The sequence below is a fragment of the Lissotriton helveticus genome, chromosome 12 (assembly GCF_964261635.1).
Source record: "Lissotriton helveticus chromosome 12, aLisHel1.1, whole genome shotgun sequence".
Lineage (NCBI taxonomy): Eukaryota > Metazoa > Chordata > Amphibia > Caudata > Salamandridae > Lissotriton > Lissotriton helveticus.
Window position 1 is genome coordinate 111410286 of NC_136073.1, and position 17147 is coordinate 111427432.

Consider the following 17147-nt stretch of genomic DNA (forward strand, 5'->3'; position numbering starts at 1 on the left):
GCCTGCTACTCGCTACCGACGATGGGACCGAAGACGACTCCGAGCCCTTGCCCGACCTCCTACAGTGCATTGAGAAGGACGGCTCCGTCGAAGGGATCTCTCTCTCCCCCGACCTGAACCCCGCGCAGCGTCGAGACTGTCAGGAACTGTTGGGTCAATTCACAGATCTGTTCTCCCTCACCCCCGGGGTTACCCAATGGTGTGTCCACGATGTCGACACCGGGGACAGTCAGCCAGTACGACACCGGGCCTACCGGGTCCCCGACCGAGTTCGGGCCTGCATCCAGAAGGAAGTCACCAAGATGCTGGCCCTGGGGGTAGTCGAACCCTCCGACAGTCCCTGGGCCAGCCCAGTGGTCCTGGTCCCCAAGGCCGCCGCCCCTGGCACCCCGCCAGAACTCCGGTTTTGCGTCGACTACCGGGGGCTGAATGCCGTTACGAGAACCGATGCACATCCCATCCCCCGGGCCGATGAACTGATCGACCGCCTGGGGGCCGCCAAGTACCTCAGTACCTTCGACCTCACCGCCGGGTATTGGCAGATCGGCCTCACCCCTAGCGCCCAGGAGCGCTCAGCCTTCTCCACACCCGACGGCCACTTCCAGTTCAAGGTGATGCCCTTCGGCATGAAAAACGCCCCGGCCACCTTCCAGAGACTAGTAAACAAAGTACTGGCGGGGCTAGAAGAGTTCAGTGCCGCCTACCTAGACGACATTGCGGTCCACAGCCTCCACTGGGCTGAGCACCTGAAACACCTTTGGGAAGTCCTGACCGCCCTCCGCCGGGCCGGGCTAACTGTGAAGGCCAGCAAATGCCAGATAGGCCAAGGGTCCGTGACCTATCTGGGACACCAAGTGGGGAGCGGCCAAGTGGCTCCCCTCCAACCCAAGATCGACGCCATCCTAGCCTGGGAACCCCCGGCCAACCAGACCGCCGTCCGAGCCTTCCTGGGGCTCACGGGGTACTATCGGCGTTTTATCAAGAACTATGGGAGCATTGTGGGGCCCCTCACGGAACTGACCTTGAAGAACCGGACACAGAAAGTGCAGTAGACACCCGCGTGTCAGGTGGCCTTCGAGACCTTGAAAACAGCCATGTGTACCGCCCCGGTGCTCCAGGCCCCCGACTACAGCCGAGAGTTTGTGGTCCAGACCGACGCCTCGGAACACAGCATCGGGGCGGTCCTATCTCAGATGGACCCCGAGGGAATTGAACATCCAGTCGCCTTCATCAGCCGGCGGCTGCTGATCAGAGAAAAACGATGGAGCACCATCGAGAGAGAGGCCTTCGCCGTCGTGTGGGCCCTCAAGAAACTCAGGCCATACCTCTTCAGCACCCACTTCCGGGTGCAGACAGACCACCGGCCCCTACGGTGGCTGATGCACATGCGTGGCGAAAACCCGAAGCTGCTGCGATGGTCCATCTCCCTCCAAGGGATGGACTTCACTGTGGAGCATCGCCCTGGCAACGACCACGCCAACGCTGATGGCCTGTCCCGATTCTTCCGCCTCGACGAAGAGAGTCCCCAGGACGATGGGTGACTCTCCCCGCCTTCAGCTGGAGGGGACGTGTGTTGGACACGGCCTCGTGGCGTGGGCCTACCCCTCCCACATGGCGGGCCCCGGACGACATCGGGCTGCCGTCGAGCTGCTGTCGACCCCCCTGACACGAACAGTCCCGAACCCGCAAGGAGGGCCGCCCCCTGGCAACCTACGGCTCTCCCTCTCCCTGGTCCCCGGCGGGCCCTGCTCGCCAACGCCGCCGGTCCAGCAACCATGCCTGGCCCCATCTCTGGCCCGACTCCATCTTGGGCCCATCACGTCCCGAGCACGTGGCCGCCGCCACCCTGGCCCTGGCCCCAGCGAAGCCCCGACATCGGGGCACCAAGATCCTCCCAGGTGGTCGAGTGGCCACTTGACAGATCCGAAAGGCGGGAAGTTTCGATGGCCCTCCAGCCGTCCCCGGACGCCTGGTATCGATCGCCCTCCAGCTTCCCTGGGCGCTGGCTCCACCCCCCTGCTGGGTGTCTGGACACCTTCATCCCGGCCCCTCTGACCCCCAGGCGCGAGGGTCCGGACATCAAAGGACTCCAGTCCTATATCTGGGCCAGCCCTGGATCTGGACGGCAGTTGTATCTGGAGTCGAAGCCCTGCTGACCTCGTCGCGGCTGATCCTGATCCGAACTCTTGCACCTGGAACTATCTTTGAGGCCCTGCTGACGCTGTCGCGGCCTGACCAAGCTGAACTATCTTCGAGGCCCTGCTGACGCTGTCGCGGCCTGTCCAAGCTGAACCACCTTCGAGGCCCTGCTGACGCTGTCGCGGCCTGACCAAGCTGAACTATCTTCGAGGCCCTGCTGACGCTGTCGCGGCCTGTCCAAGCTGAACTACCTATGAGGCCCTGCTGACGCTGTCGCGGCCTGACCAAGCTGAACCACCTTCGAGGCCCTGCTGACGCTGTCGCGGCCTGACCAAGCCGAACGATCTTCGAGGCCCTGCTGACGCTGTCGCGGCCTGAACCCTTGAACTATCCAAGCACCAGTGGGTGCCGAGACTGTCCCGCTACCCCCTTTTCCCCCGAGATCAAGACATTACGGATCCCTCGATCCTTGCCGCTATCCTGCCAAGAACTTGCTTTGCGTACTTATATAAAGATTCTTGTGAACCTCCTTCCTGTGTAGTGTCTATCTGTAAGTAGTGTGATTACCCTGCTGTTACGATTGTAGGAGAGGAGCCTCGCCAAGGAGGCCTCCCTACGGTGCTCGGCCTATTCCATACAGAGAGGTGGGTCTCGGGGCGGACAGTCAGACACCTTCTGTCTCCCCTGGGGTCGCCTTTCCAACAGAATGTATAAATTCAGGCCCTGGTCAACGGTGCCAAGGCCCTTCCTAAATCCATACTGAAGATCACTAATTATCGAGTGTTCTTCAGCCCATGATTGTAATCTATTTAAAATCACACAAACGATAATCTTAATTGTGGAGTCTAATAACGATATAGGGGGATAGCACGAACAACTTATTCTATCCCCCTTTTTGAATATAGGTACAATAATAGACTCATACATGATAACAATCCGGTCGAGCAGCATGCATTAAACAACTGCGTGAGGAGTGGACCCCATAAGGCCACGTTATTTTTATACAAATCAACCAGCACCCCATCCGGGCCCAGAGCCTTTCCTCCCATGCTGGCATTAATACCCAAATTAACTTTGTTCAGGGTGATACCCAGATCCAGTCTCTTAAAGGTATGTGGGATCTCCTCGCCCACTACGTTCTCAAATTGTACCTGCTCTGATGCAGTTGAGGCACTGTATAATATATAATGTGATAACCATCCGCTCTCTGATATGGCTATCTCTACACTTGCTTTTGCTTTATCATTTAAAAAAGGGGCATTAACTGCTTTCCAGAAAGATACAGTATCTTTATTCAAAGGAAGCCTCGCACAAAGACTCCCATGCTTCCTTTTTCATTGCATCCTTTCTTTTTTCAGGGTCATCTTATAGATCTTTCTCATGTCCCTTATTAAAATCTGATCTTTATCATTGGCATTTAAGGCACACTTAAGATTAGAATATGCCTTAGTGCAGGCTGTATCAAACCAGCCTGCTGTATTTTCTCTAAGGTTATTCGTTTCTACCCATAAGCTTGTTTTAATATGTGAAGAAATTACTGCAAAGTTTTAAATAATTGCAGAATTGTCTGAATTTTCATCCAGACAAACACCAATATTAGAATCACATTTCTTTACTAGGTTATAAAGAAAATCTTCTGGGATCACTTTTGTCCATTTTAGGGAATACCCATTTTGTCTATTCAGGACAATATTATCAATAAGCCGCCTTGGTCTACTATTTTTATCAGATTCTTGAAGAAGCATTATGATTTCAACACTTTGGGGAAAATGAACGCTTAGAGCGGTATCCAAGGTATTAAAATTCTTGACTAGTCCACTATGTCTAGCAGATATCAGTATATAGTAAATTATTGAAAAAACATCTCTGCCATTGTATGTGGGACAAAAAGGGACCTCTGGTTGACAGATTCTATTAGCATAACTTAAGTCACAGCAAAACATGATTTCATTCATAAGGTCCCTGCATACAGTTTGTTCAAAGTGCGTTAGACTAGTCTCTTTGTCCAACATTAAACCACATATCCCTAACTCTCCTCTCTTACATAATGAACAATTAAAATCCTCTCCCCAAATAAGAAAAACTTCTTTAGAATTACATTCTAGCAGGCTTTTAACATCTGCCCTCAGTGCTTTCAGTATATCTTCCATTGCCTCGGATGGAGCATTATTATAAATTTTACAATAATCAGGCAAAGCACTTTACCAATGCATCCTGACCGTGTTATAATCTCTATTATTATGGGGCATCTCTATTTTCTCACATTTAAGAAGATTCGATATATAGGTGCATAGCCCCCCTTTAGCCCTACCATATGTTGAGCCTATCGCTGGGGTAAATAATGTTTTAAAACCACAGAGTTGATGTGCCTCTTTAACCCAGGTTTCTTGTACACTCAACACTCAATATGTCGTACTCATTTACGAAATCAATCCAGATTTGATTAGACCCAAATTTGATTAAACTGCACCCGCACCCACAACGGCACTCACACACAATCACACACACACACACACACAGACGCACCCACACACACACACACAACCACACACACACACACAATCACAAACACACAACCACATACACACAACCACATACACACAACCACACACACTACCATACACACAACCACACAAACAACCACACACACAACCACACCCATACACACAACCACACACACAACCACACACACACAACCACACACACACACAACCACACACAAAACCACACACACACACACACAACAGATAACCAATAACACAACCACACACAACCACACACACTACCACACATACAACCACACATACAACCACAGAAACAACCACACGCACAACCACACCCATACACAGAACCACACACACAACCACACACACAACCTTACACACGCACATCCACACACACACACACAACAGATAACCACAAACACAACCACACACACAAGGACACACACAGCCACACAAACAACCACACACACAACCACACACACCCACACACACTACCACACATACAACCACACATACAACCACAGAAACAACCACACGCACAACCACACCCATACACAGAACCACACACACAACCACACACACAACCTTACACACGCACATCCACACACACACACACAACAGATAACCACAAACACAACCACACACACAAGGACACACACAGCCACACAAACAACCACACACACAACCACACACACCCACACACACAACCATACACACACAAGCACACACACAACCTGTTGGACCGGGCCCTTCTGGCAGGTCCACCCCTGAAGTTTGGCTTGTTATATGTGACCTGGGAATGGTGATTCCCGCTCTGAGTGCGTGTACATGAGAGAAGCCTGCCCTCCCATAGGAATGCATGGGGCATGTGTGTGTCCCCGATAGCTCCGGGTGCGTGGGGGGTACAGGCCCGAGTCTGGTATGTATGGATTCGTGTGATTGAATGCTTCAAGATGATGTATGCGGCTTGTGTGTGGCTAGAAGAGAAGTGCCACTTCTAGACATCGGTGTGTGTGGGCAGTAAGTATGCTGGCGCGTGATTGGCTGAAGTGAGGGAGGGGCTGTGCCTGTATCCTGTCTGGGTCTGGGCTGTCCTCCCGCAATGCTGGCTCCACCCACCTGGGGTGCGTCTGGTGTCCTAACCTGGCCAGTAACAAGAAATTCCTGATAACCAGTTCTAGCTGGTTCTCACCCTGCCTGCCCCTTTTGAGACAAAGGGGTCTCATGTATAAAAGGAGGGTGTGCCCTCTTCTCTCTCTCTTTCCTGCTTGTTCCCACTTGAATCTGCCAGGCGCTGTTGCTGCTTGGGCCCAGGGTTGGCTTGCCTCCCTGGGCCCTGCCCTTCTCCTGGACTTCTGATGGCCTTTCCCCTTCTAGGAGCTGCTGTGCTCCACCTGAGGTCCTGGACTCTGTTGGACTTTACTGCTTTCTGTGCCTGTAGCGCTTGGGAGAGCCTTGCCCTGCTTGTGGCGCTAGGATCGCTCTATTTTCACTAATAGCGCTGGGCGCGCTGAAATCCTGCTCTAGCGCTTGGGAGCGCTGTCCTGACCGAGCCGGTGCCCACCCGGCATTTTCCCCGTGTTCAGGAGGCTTCCTGAAGCCTCAGCGAGTGCCTACCTCGCTTTATTTTCCTTCCTTCAATGGCCTTACGACGGAGCCTACTCCTCGTCAATTTCCCCCACCGCCGCTGGCCCGGACCCCTCGTGACGTCTGCCCGGGCCGTGCTGGGATTGGCTGCCGGCCCGGGACTTCCCTGCTGACGTCTCCCCAGGCCGCGCTGTGATTGGACGGCGGCCCGGGGAGCTTGGAAGGCGGACGAGAGAGCCGAGAATGGAGGGGGCGGCGGGAGCCGACTCCGCGCCCCTGCTGCCGAAAAGGAGAGCTGCCGTTTTCCCCCCGTGGCCCCCAGGAGCGAGAGGGAGCCCCGGAGGGCAAGGAGAGACCGGCGCGTTAGACCGGTGAGTGCAGCGAAGGGGAGGGACCGTCGGAGCACGTTGTCGGTGCCGCCCCTCCCCTCCGGAGATCCTTCGATTGTGTGCTGAGGCCCGTGGGGCCCCCAGTGATGCCGGGTCCTCCGAGGGGGACCCCGCCTGCCCCAATCTTGCTGCTCGAGCCCCGAGAGGCTCCGCAAAGGGGCCCTTCATTCCAGAGCCCGAGAGGCTCCCCCGATGTCCTTGAGCCGGCGAGGCTCGCCCCCACAGCATTTCCCTCGAGCCCTGCGGGGCTCCCCCCCGGGGTACATTGGCCGAGCCTGCAAGGCTCAGCCCCAACACTTTTACCCTTGAGCCCGAGGAGGCTCCAACGTGGCCCGTGGTTTCCTGAGCCCAGAGAGGCTCCCCCAGGGGGCACGCATTCCTCCTGAGCCTGCGAGGCTCCACCCCTGTCCCTTTGTTCCGAGCCTGCGAGGCTCCAACGTGTTGCCCTCAGCATCTACAGCTGCCTAGCACTCCGTGGGCAGCTGCCACGTGTAGGCTTGTGCTAAACCCCCTACAGCCCGTTCTGACATTGAGACTTTTGGGGCGCCTCGCCCAGAATGGCCCCTTGGCCTGTGACAGTATTAGCTGAATGTTAACTGTGCTCCTTGAGAGTTATTCTTTGTTTCCTTCCTACGGGTACGTCTGTGGTGTGAGATTCCATGTCATTCCTTCCCTCCTGACTATCCTTGCCTCATGTATGTTGACACTGGGTAGAGTGAGTTCTTTTGCTAGTCCTATGAAACCCCGGGGCGTGATGTATTCTAATGCTAAGCTCCTGGTGATTATGTGTTCTAGTCCTAGTTCGAGGAAGCTCTCAGTTGTTATATGTCCTAATGCCAGCTCCATCATGTGCATATTCCTGGCAGTGGTCCCCTGGCCCTGTCCTGTATATATTCCCTTGTAAACCCTGCCCGTGCCCCTGGCACCCTGTACAGTATGTGTTCCTATGTGTCCTTTTTTAATACAGAGACTATTTTCATATACTTGGTGTGGAGTTCCTTTTGTGGGGGGGCCGGGAGGTTGTTGCTGGGGGTGCGTGCGCAAATGCTTTACACATGACCTCCGAGATAGGCCTGGCTGCTCGCGCCACGTTACCTAGAGGGCGAGTAGGGGTTGTCTTGGTGGGTGACCCCCTGGCCCTGACGGGGGAGTGGTGGTCTCTGACTGACTCTGGCGTACGCTCTGGTCGGCCGGGGATCCCATTTCCTACACAACCACACCAAACCACACACACACAACCACAAGCACACACACAACCACACACACAACCACACACATACACACAACTACACACACAAACAAAACCTCAAACACAACACATACAACCACAACCAGACACATAACTGCACACACCCAACCACACCCACACCCAACCACACACACCCAACCAACCAACTACACACAACCACAACCACACACAAAACCAACCACACACACAAAACACAACCACACACACACACACACAACCACACACACAACCACACACTACCACACCCACAACCACACAACCAGAACCACACAAAACTACACAATCACACACACAACCACACAAACAACCATGCACATAACCACACACACATACAACCACACATATAACCACACACACAACCACACACCCAACCACACACCCAACAACACACGCACAACCACACATACACAACCACACACACAACCACAGACACTACCACACACAACCTACCACACACAAATAAACACAAACAACCACACACAACCACACACACAGAACCACACACAACCACACTCACACAACCACACACGCAGCCACACACAGCCACAAACACACAACCACACCCACAACTACATACAACCACACACATAGCCACACACATAACCACACACACAACCACACACACAACCACACACACAACCACACACACAACAACAACCACACACACACAACCACAGACACACAACCACACACACACAGAACCTCACACATACACAACAACACCAATACACAACCACACACATATAAAAACACACAACCACACACACAACCACATACAACCACAAACACAACACATACAACCACACACACAACCACAAAACCACACAACCACACAACCACACACACACAACCACACACACAACTACAACCACAGACACAACCACACACACACACAACCACACATACAACCACACACAACCACACACACCACCACACACAACCACACACACAACCACAACCACACATTCAACCACACATATAACCACACACACAACTACAACCACATATATAAAAACACATATAACCATGCATACAACCACACATATAACCACACAAATAACCACACACAACCACAAACACACAACCACATAACCACACACACAGCTGTCGCCCCCTGAACACTACCCTCCACGAACTATCAACGAGAGCAGCCCCTGGCAACCCACGGCTCTCCCCCCCTGGGACCCGGCGACTCTGCTCGCCCCAACCCGACAGGTCCGGCTACCAGCCCGAGCCCCCATTTCAGGCCCAACTCCATCTTGGGCCCATCGCGTCCCGAGCACGTGGCCTCGGCCCGACCCCGGCCGCGGCCCCAGCGAAGCCCCGACATCATGGCACCAAGATCAACCTAGGTGGTAAAGTGGCCACTTGGCGGATCCCGGAGGAGAGGGGTTTCGATGGCCCTCCAGCCGTCCCCGGACGCCTGGTATCGATCACCCCCCCGGCCTCCCTGGGCGCTGGCTCCACCCCCCTGCTGAGTGTCTGGACACCTTCATCCCGGCCCCTCTGCCCCCCAAGCGCGAGGGTCCGGACATCAAAGGACTCCAGTCCTATATTTGGGCCAGCCCTGGGTCAGGAAGGCAGTTGTATCTGGGAGTCGAAGCCCTGCTGACCTCGTTGCGGCTGATCCTGATAAGAACTCTTGAACCTGGTGTGAGAAGTTGGCCTGATATGCAGTGCTCACTATTCTAGTGATCACTATGTATCAGTCCAAACAACCCTTATTAATGTTTGGTTGTAAGTCAACCTGATAGACCAGCTATCCTAGTAGCATGGACACGTGCAGTCTTTAGGCTAAACTCTAGAGGGCGTGTTAAGCCAGCTGTTTTACCATCACATGTACCCCTTGAACACCAAGTGAAAGGACACCACACAAGTTGTTATCAAAAATAAAGTATATTTATTTATAACAAGACTACCCTGGCTCTTTATGAGACAGGGAGCTAAGCACACAACAAAACTCTTAAAGAAATACTGAAAGTCGCACAATTTACACAAATGCCCGAGGGGCACGAAAAACCATATACACAAGAAGTGGAATGCGAATTACTAGCAGGTAAGTAACTATTCTCATAGGCTTTAGGATCGCTAGGACTAATCTACTGAACCTTCAGATTACAAGCAGGAGACCTAGGGACGTCGTGTGCAGAGTGGGAACTCTCACGCGTAAGGCGGGAAAAAGTCTATGGAGGCTAGTAAAAGCAAAAATAGTGTTCTCGGGCGAACCCGACTAAGTAGAGCTGAAACTACAAAGGAACCTGACACTTAGATAGTTAAACTATGCTGGAGCACCGGAATACTCAGGTTACCTAGCCCAGGGGGGCTGCGGCTGCATAGGGCTGAAAAGACGTCGGAGATCCTCATTGCAGTCTATGGAGCCTGAAGAAAGAAGTTGCTGGCAGGCGACCAGTGAAGAAGTTCGTGGTGATCCAAGCCTGGATCGATGAAGATGGATACCTGTAAGCAGAGGGGACCAAGTTCTGAATCACCAGCCAGTGATTAGGTGGGCACCAGGATGGCACCGGACGAAGTCACCTCGACCAGGTGAGTGGGCGACGCTGGGCTCTGCAGTCTCTCGGACCAGGAGGCGTTGTCGGCGACCAGGATGGAGGGGCGAGCTGTCCCACAAAGGTATCTGCTGTCGACGTCGCTGGACCCAGGGTTGGGGCAACAAGTCTTGGCAAAGGCAAGCCCACGCGGTGGACTTAAAATGGCGTCTGGAGTGGACCAGGAGGGTCCGGGGTGCTCCTCTGTTGGAGGGGAGCAAAGGCCAGTCTGGAGCAACCAGACCAGCGGTGTTGTCGTCGTAGTTCGTTGTCAGAAGGGCCACTAGCCAACGAGCAAGTGACCTGGACAACGCGGTGAGCAGCAAAGAGCAGAAGGGCCCCACGCAGATCTCGTGGATGCAAGGGGGCTGGACTTCGGTGCTGGAGCTGCTCAGGGTCGGGGCTTCTCGAACCCCAAAGCACTCACGTGAGGATCCCTCAGTAGTCGTGCTGGGCAAGCGTCGTGCAGTCTTGAAGATGGCCGGTCCCTCGAGGTCTCGTCGCACCCACGAATCACAGCTGGGCTGATGATGCAGGTTGAGGTCAGAGGTGCCAGGGAAGCCGGTTCTCGTCGAGCTGGGCAGTCTTGATCCGAAGGAGAGACTTACAGCAAACCGCGATGCTTGGATGGTGCCTTCTGCTGCAGGGTGACTACTCCTTAGTCACAAGGGAGAAATCTTGAGAAGAGTCTTGAGTTCCTTTCGTGGAAAGTAGTTTCAGGATTCAAAGATGATCTGGTTTGGAAGGGGGCCTGCTCCTACCTTTATCCTGCAAAAGGGGGCTGGCACGCGACTAAGTCCTGCCCTATGGGTGGGACTAGGAGGGGGGTGGTTACACCCCTCTCCCCAGCCGGACTTTCCCCAGCTCAGGGGCTGGTGTGCCCCTGGAACTGGTTCAGACCGGCCTGTGCATAGTGAGCACCGGGGTGCCACTTGCAGTCACCTTCCTCTATAGCCCTGCCTACCTGGGATACACAAAATCCTGTCTGGGACGGTGCTGGCACCGCCCCTGGCAGGAAACCCTTTGTCCTTGCCTCCCGCGCTGGGAGGACTCCCAGCATCAGGAGGGCAGACTTGTGTCTCGGTGGCAGCATCCATCTTGTGGAGCTGAGGCTATGTTCGACTTTAACCGGGGTTACAGGTTACCAACATGTCTTCTCCCTCTAGAGGGGTGGAATGCTACCCCCGTCGCCAGAACTGGCGAGGGGGTAGTATTCCAAAGCGTATGACACCTTACACAACATGTTTAGATAATGTCAGACCAAAGTTACCATAACCGCGAGGATTATAAGGCACTTAAGAGTATATGGTCTGACGCTATCCTGGAAACGGCTAAGGGATAGATCCCGAAAGCCGCAGACAGGCTCAGCTCATTCCAGAGCACCATCTCACACGATTCCAAGCACTTTGCCTTCAGGATTGTTAAGGCCTGCCATAGGAGTGACTGATAGGAGATCTGTGTGTCCATTTAGGTTTAGATATAGGTATACTATATCTAAAGCAAAGGGTGAGTACACCACCTTGCTCCCAGCTGTCAAGCAGCCAGTTGTGTCAGTTTAGTTAGTCAGCCCAGGGGTGGCATAATACATGCTGCAGCCCCTGGGAGACTTCTGGGTGCACCTCAGCCCTGGGTATAGGGACTCAGAGAGGGCCCAGTGCCAATTCAGTACCTGGGTACAATTTGGAGTAGAGAGAACAGCTAGGCTGTGGGTCTGATTAGCAGGCCCACAGCCAGGGAAGTCGTAAACCAGTGAAGCAAAAAGCAAAAATCTGGGTGATCATAGGATTGCAGACCCATCTCTCCTACATGACCCCCCCCCCCAAACTTTGGGACAATAAACTAACCTTGACCAGGTGAGTCTTCTTGCTCTAAGTGGAAATACCTGGAGAGCCCATCAGCATTGCCATGATCAGTACCAGGTCTGTGCTCCACTGTAAAATCCATCCCCTGTAGGGAAATGGACCACCTAAGTAGTTTGGGGTTTTCACCCTTCATCTGATTTAGCCACAAGAGGGGCTTATGGTCGGTCTGAATGATGAAGTGAGTGCCAAACAAGTATGACCTCAACTTCTTTAGGGCCCAAACCACAGCAAAGGCCTCCCTCTCAATAGCTGACCAATTTTTCTCTCTGGGGGTTAGCCTTCTGCTAATAAAAGCAATGGGCTGGTCGTTACCATGAAAATTCAGCTGAGATAGAACAGCTCCCACACCCAACTCAGAAGCATCTGTTTGGACAATGAATGTTTTGGAGTAATCTGGACTCTTTAGGATAGGTGCTGTGCACATGGCCTGCTCTAGGTCATTGAATGCTTTTTGACAGCTTGATGTCCACTGAACTTTCTTTGGCATCTTTTTACTTGTCAGGTCATTAAGGGGGGTCACCATGGACCCATCATTTCTGACAAATTTCCTGTAATAACCAGTCAGGCCCAAGAAAGCTCGAACCTGAGTCTGGGTGATTGGAGGAGCCCAGTCCTTGATGGCCTGTATCTTACTCTCCAATGGCTGAACCTGGCCTCCACCTACAAGGTGGCCCAGGTATACAACCTGTGTCTGCCCTATCTGGCACTTAGTGGCCTTGATAGTGAGACCTGCCTTTTGCAGTGCCTCTAACACTTTCCTCAGGTGGACCAGGTGATCCTCCCAGGTGGAGCTAAAGACAGCAATATCATCAAGATATGCTGCACAGAAGTCATCCAGCCCAGTGAGAACTTGATTCACCAACCTTTGGAAGGTGGCAGGTGCATTTTTCAAACCAAAGGGCATTACCACAAACTGATAATGCCCACCAGGGGTAGAAAATGCTGTCTTGGGTTTGGCCTCCTCAGCTAACCTGATTTGCCAATACCCAGCTGTCAGGTCAAATGTACTTAAGTAGTTGGCAGAAGCCAATCTATCTATAAGTTCATCTGCTCTTGGTATTGGGTGGGCATCAGTCTTAGTGGCTGCATTGAGGCCTCTGTAGTCTAGGCAAAACCTCATATCTTTCTTACCACCCTGGGTGTGAGGCTTTGGCACTAGAACTACTGGGCTAGCCCAAGGGCTATCTGAGGGCTAAATGACTCCCAGCCCCAACATTTTCTGCACTTCTGTCTTGATGCAGTCTCTGGCATGATCAGGCTGTCTGTAGATTTTACTCTTGACAGGCAGACTGTCTCCAGTGTCAACCTCATGGGTACACCAATCAGTTTGGCTGGGTGTCAGAGAGAACATATGTCTAAAGGATTGCAGAACCTGTCTACAATCCTATTGCTGATGTTTAGAGAGGCTGCCACAAAAGACAACACCATCTACTGATCCATCATTAGGATTCTGAGTGAGCAGGTCTGGGAGAGGGTCACTCTCTTCCTCCTGTCCCTCATCTGTGGCCATGAGCAAGCTCATGTCCTTCCTGTCGACATATGCCTTGAGCCTATTCACATGGAGCACCCTGAGGGGGCTCCTGGGGGTTCCAAGGTCCACCAGGTAGGTGACCTCTCCCTTTTGCTCAATGATTGTGTGGGGCCCAGACCATTTGTCTTTGAGTGCTGCTGGTGCCACTGGCTCCAGCACCCACACCTTCTGTCCAGGCTTGTACACAGTCAGGACAGCCTTTTGGTCATGCCAAGCTTTTTGGAGTTCTTGGCTTGCCTCAAGGTTTTGAGAAGCCTTTTCCATATACTCAGCCATCCTGGAGCGGAGATCAAGTACATAGTCCACTATGTTGGTTGCAGGCTTTTTGAGAGGTCTCTCCCATCCTTTCTTCACCAAACACAGGGGTCCTCTTACAGGATGCCCATACAGAAGCTAAAAAGGGCTGTAGCCAACCCCTTTCTGTGGGACCTCTCTGTAAGCAAACAAGAGGCAGGGTATCAGGACATCCCATCTCCTACTGAGAGGTTCAGGTAGTCCATGAATCATCCCTTTGAGGGTCCTGTTGAATCTCTCAACAAGCCCATTGCACTGTGGGTGATAGGGTGTGGTGAACTTGTAGTTGACACCACATTCCTTCCACATTGCAGTCAGATATCCTGACATGAAGGTTGCACCTCTGTCAGAAATGACCTCCTTAGGGAAGCCCACTCTGGAGAACACTCCAACTAGGGCCCTTGCCACCACAGGTGCTGTAGTGGTCCTAAGGGGAATAGCTTCAGGATACCTGGTGGCATGGTCCACCACCACCAGTATAAACTTGTGCCCGGATGCTGTCTGGGGTTCCATTGGACCAACAATGTCAATCCCCACTCTTTCAAAGGGGACCCCCACCACAGGTAGTGGTATGAGGGGGGCCTTTGTTGTGCCACCTGACTTACCACTGGCTTGGCAAGTAACACAGGAGCGACAAAACTCCCTGGTATTTTCATTCATGTGAGGCCAGTGAAAGTGTGAGACAAGTCTGTCCCAAGTCTTTGTCTGGCCTAAGTGACCTGCAAGGGGAATTTCATGGGCCAAGGTAAGAAGGAAACCTCTCTGAGACAAGGGGATGACCAGCCTCCTGGTTGCACCAGGCTTGGGGTCTCTTGACTCAGAGTATAGGAGTCCATCATCCCAGTATACCTTGTGGGTACCTGTGGCATTCCCTGCAGCCTCAGCAGCAGCCTGCTGTCTGAGGGGTTCAAGTGAAGGGCAGTCTAACTGTGCCTTCCCCAGGTCTTCTCTGGAGGGTCCCCCTGAGCCAAGAAACTCAACTTGATCAAGTTCAAGCTCTTTAGGCTCAGTTTCCCTCAGCTCTTTCAGGTCAGCCTCCTCAGAGATTTGATCTTCAACCTGGGGCAAGGGGGAAGGCAATGCCTTAACCCTACTGCTCTTCTTCTTGGAAGGTGTCTGGTCCATTGTTCCAGCATCCAGCACCTGTTCAGTGGGGCATCTTCTGGCCTGTGACCTAGTCACAGCAAGCACATGTGCTGGCAATCCTAACATTTCCATGTGAGTCCTCTGCTCCACTTCTGACCATAGTGATGACTCCAAATCATTGCCCAACAAACAATCCACTGGGAGGTCTGAACTAACCACAACTTTCTTTTGGCCCTTTACCCCTCCCCAGGAGAAAGCAACAATCGCCATACTATGACTGGTAGTGACGTTGCTGGCATTGGTCACCAAGAAATCTGTACCTGGCATGATCTGTCCAGGGTCCACAAAGTTAGGTGTCACCATGGTGACACTGGCACAAGTGTCCCTATAGGCCTGAGCCATTTTGCCATTTATTAAAGGTGTCTGTCTGTATTTGCCCAAAGTATTGGGACTTATATCAGGGGATATATCCATATCCCCTGTACAGACAAGGACAGCCTGAGTGAGTGTGCCAACTAAGTTGTCAGACCCCTCAGTCCCCAAGGTTAACCCAACTAATACCTTGGGAGGTGCACTACCACTACTGACTGTACTAGGGGGTGCAGTTGCCTTAGGGGCTGTAGTGGTAGGAGTTTGCCCTCCTCTTTTGGTGCACTCACTAAACCAGTGAGACTTACTTTTACAGTACTGGCACCACCTTTTTGACTGGCCTTCTGGAGTCTTCTTTTTCTGCTGTGAAGCCTGGCCCCCACCCTCTTTGGTTTGTTGGGGACCTGTTGAAGACTTCTGGTCATTTTGTTCACTCTTGTTACTACCCTTTTGGTCTGCTTTCTTCTGACCACCCTTGTTCTGAGTCTGGTTCTGCTTGACCCTTGTTCTGACCCATCTGTCTGCCTTCTTTCCCAATTCTTGGGGAGAGGTCAGATCTGAGTCAACAAGGTGCTGATGCAACAACTGGTTCTGACAGTTATTTAAAATCTGCTCTCTCATGATCAGACTGTACAACCCTGTATAATCAGTAACCTTACTGCCCAGCAACCAGCCTTCCAAAGCCTTAGTGGCACAATCCACAAAGTCAGACCAATCCTGAGACTGAGTTTTCTGGGTATCCCTGAACAGCAACCTGTACTGCTCAGTGGTTAAGCCAAACCCATCAACCAGTGTATTTTTCAGGACTTGGTAATTGTTAGCATCCTCAACTCTAGTAGTGAGGAGCTTATCTCTACCTTTGCCTTCAAAGGAGAGCCACAGTATAGCTGCCCACTGACTCTGGGGGATGCACTGTACAGTGCAGGCCCTCTCCAGAGCAGCCATCCACTTGTGGATGTCATCCCCTTGTTTAAAGGGGGGCACTATCTTACTCAGGTGTTTAGTATCTAAACTCCTTTCTTTATCCTTGGGGATAATGCTGCCGCCAGTGGGAACTGTCCCACTCATCTGCTGCTCTCTAGCAAAGGCAAGCCTCTCTTTGGCCAGGGCAAGTTCTTCCCTTTCAATCCTTAGATTAGCCTGTTTCATCCTAGCTTCATGCTCTCTTCTCTGAGGGGAAGTCAATCTCATCTGGGGAGAATTTATCCTCCTCTGAGAAGAGGCATTAGAGTGCACAGATCTATTGGAGTCCCTAGAAGGAGATCTATCTCTCCTAACTCCAAAGTTAGGCCTGATTATGGTCAGAACTGGGGGTCCCCTAGCTCCTTGCCCAAGCAGGTCTAAGTTGGTCCTAGTAAACCTGCTGACTACTACTGGATCCTTGTCTGCCTCATCCCCTGAGGTTTCAGCCTCCTCATCTACATTCTCTGTCTCAAGGAGGTCTGGGTCACCTCGGGTACCCTCTAAGGGGGGCATACTCCTATCTGGATTAGAGGGGTCTGGGTTACCAGCCCTTCTGGCATCATATGTCTCTAAGAGACCTATCAGAAAAGGAGCTGTAGGGTTTGAACCCTGTTTTAGTTTCCTGGAG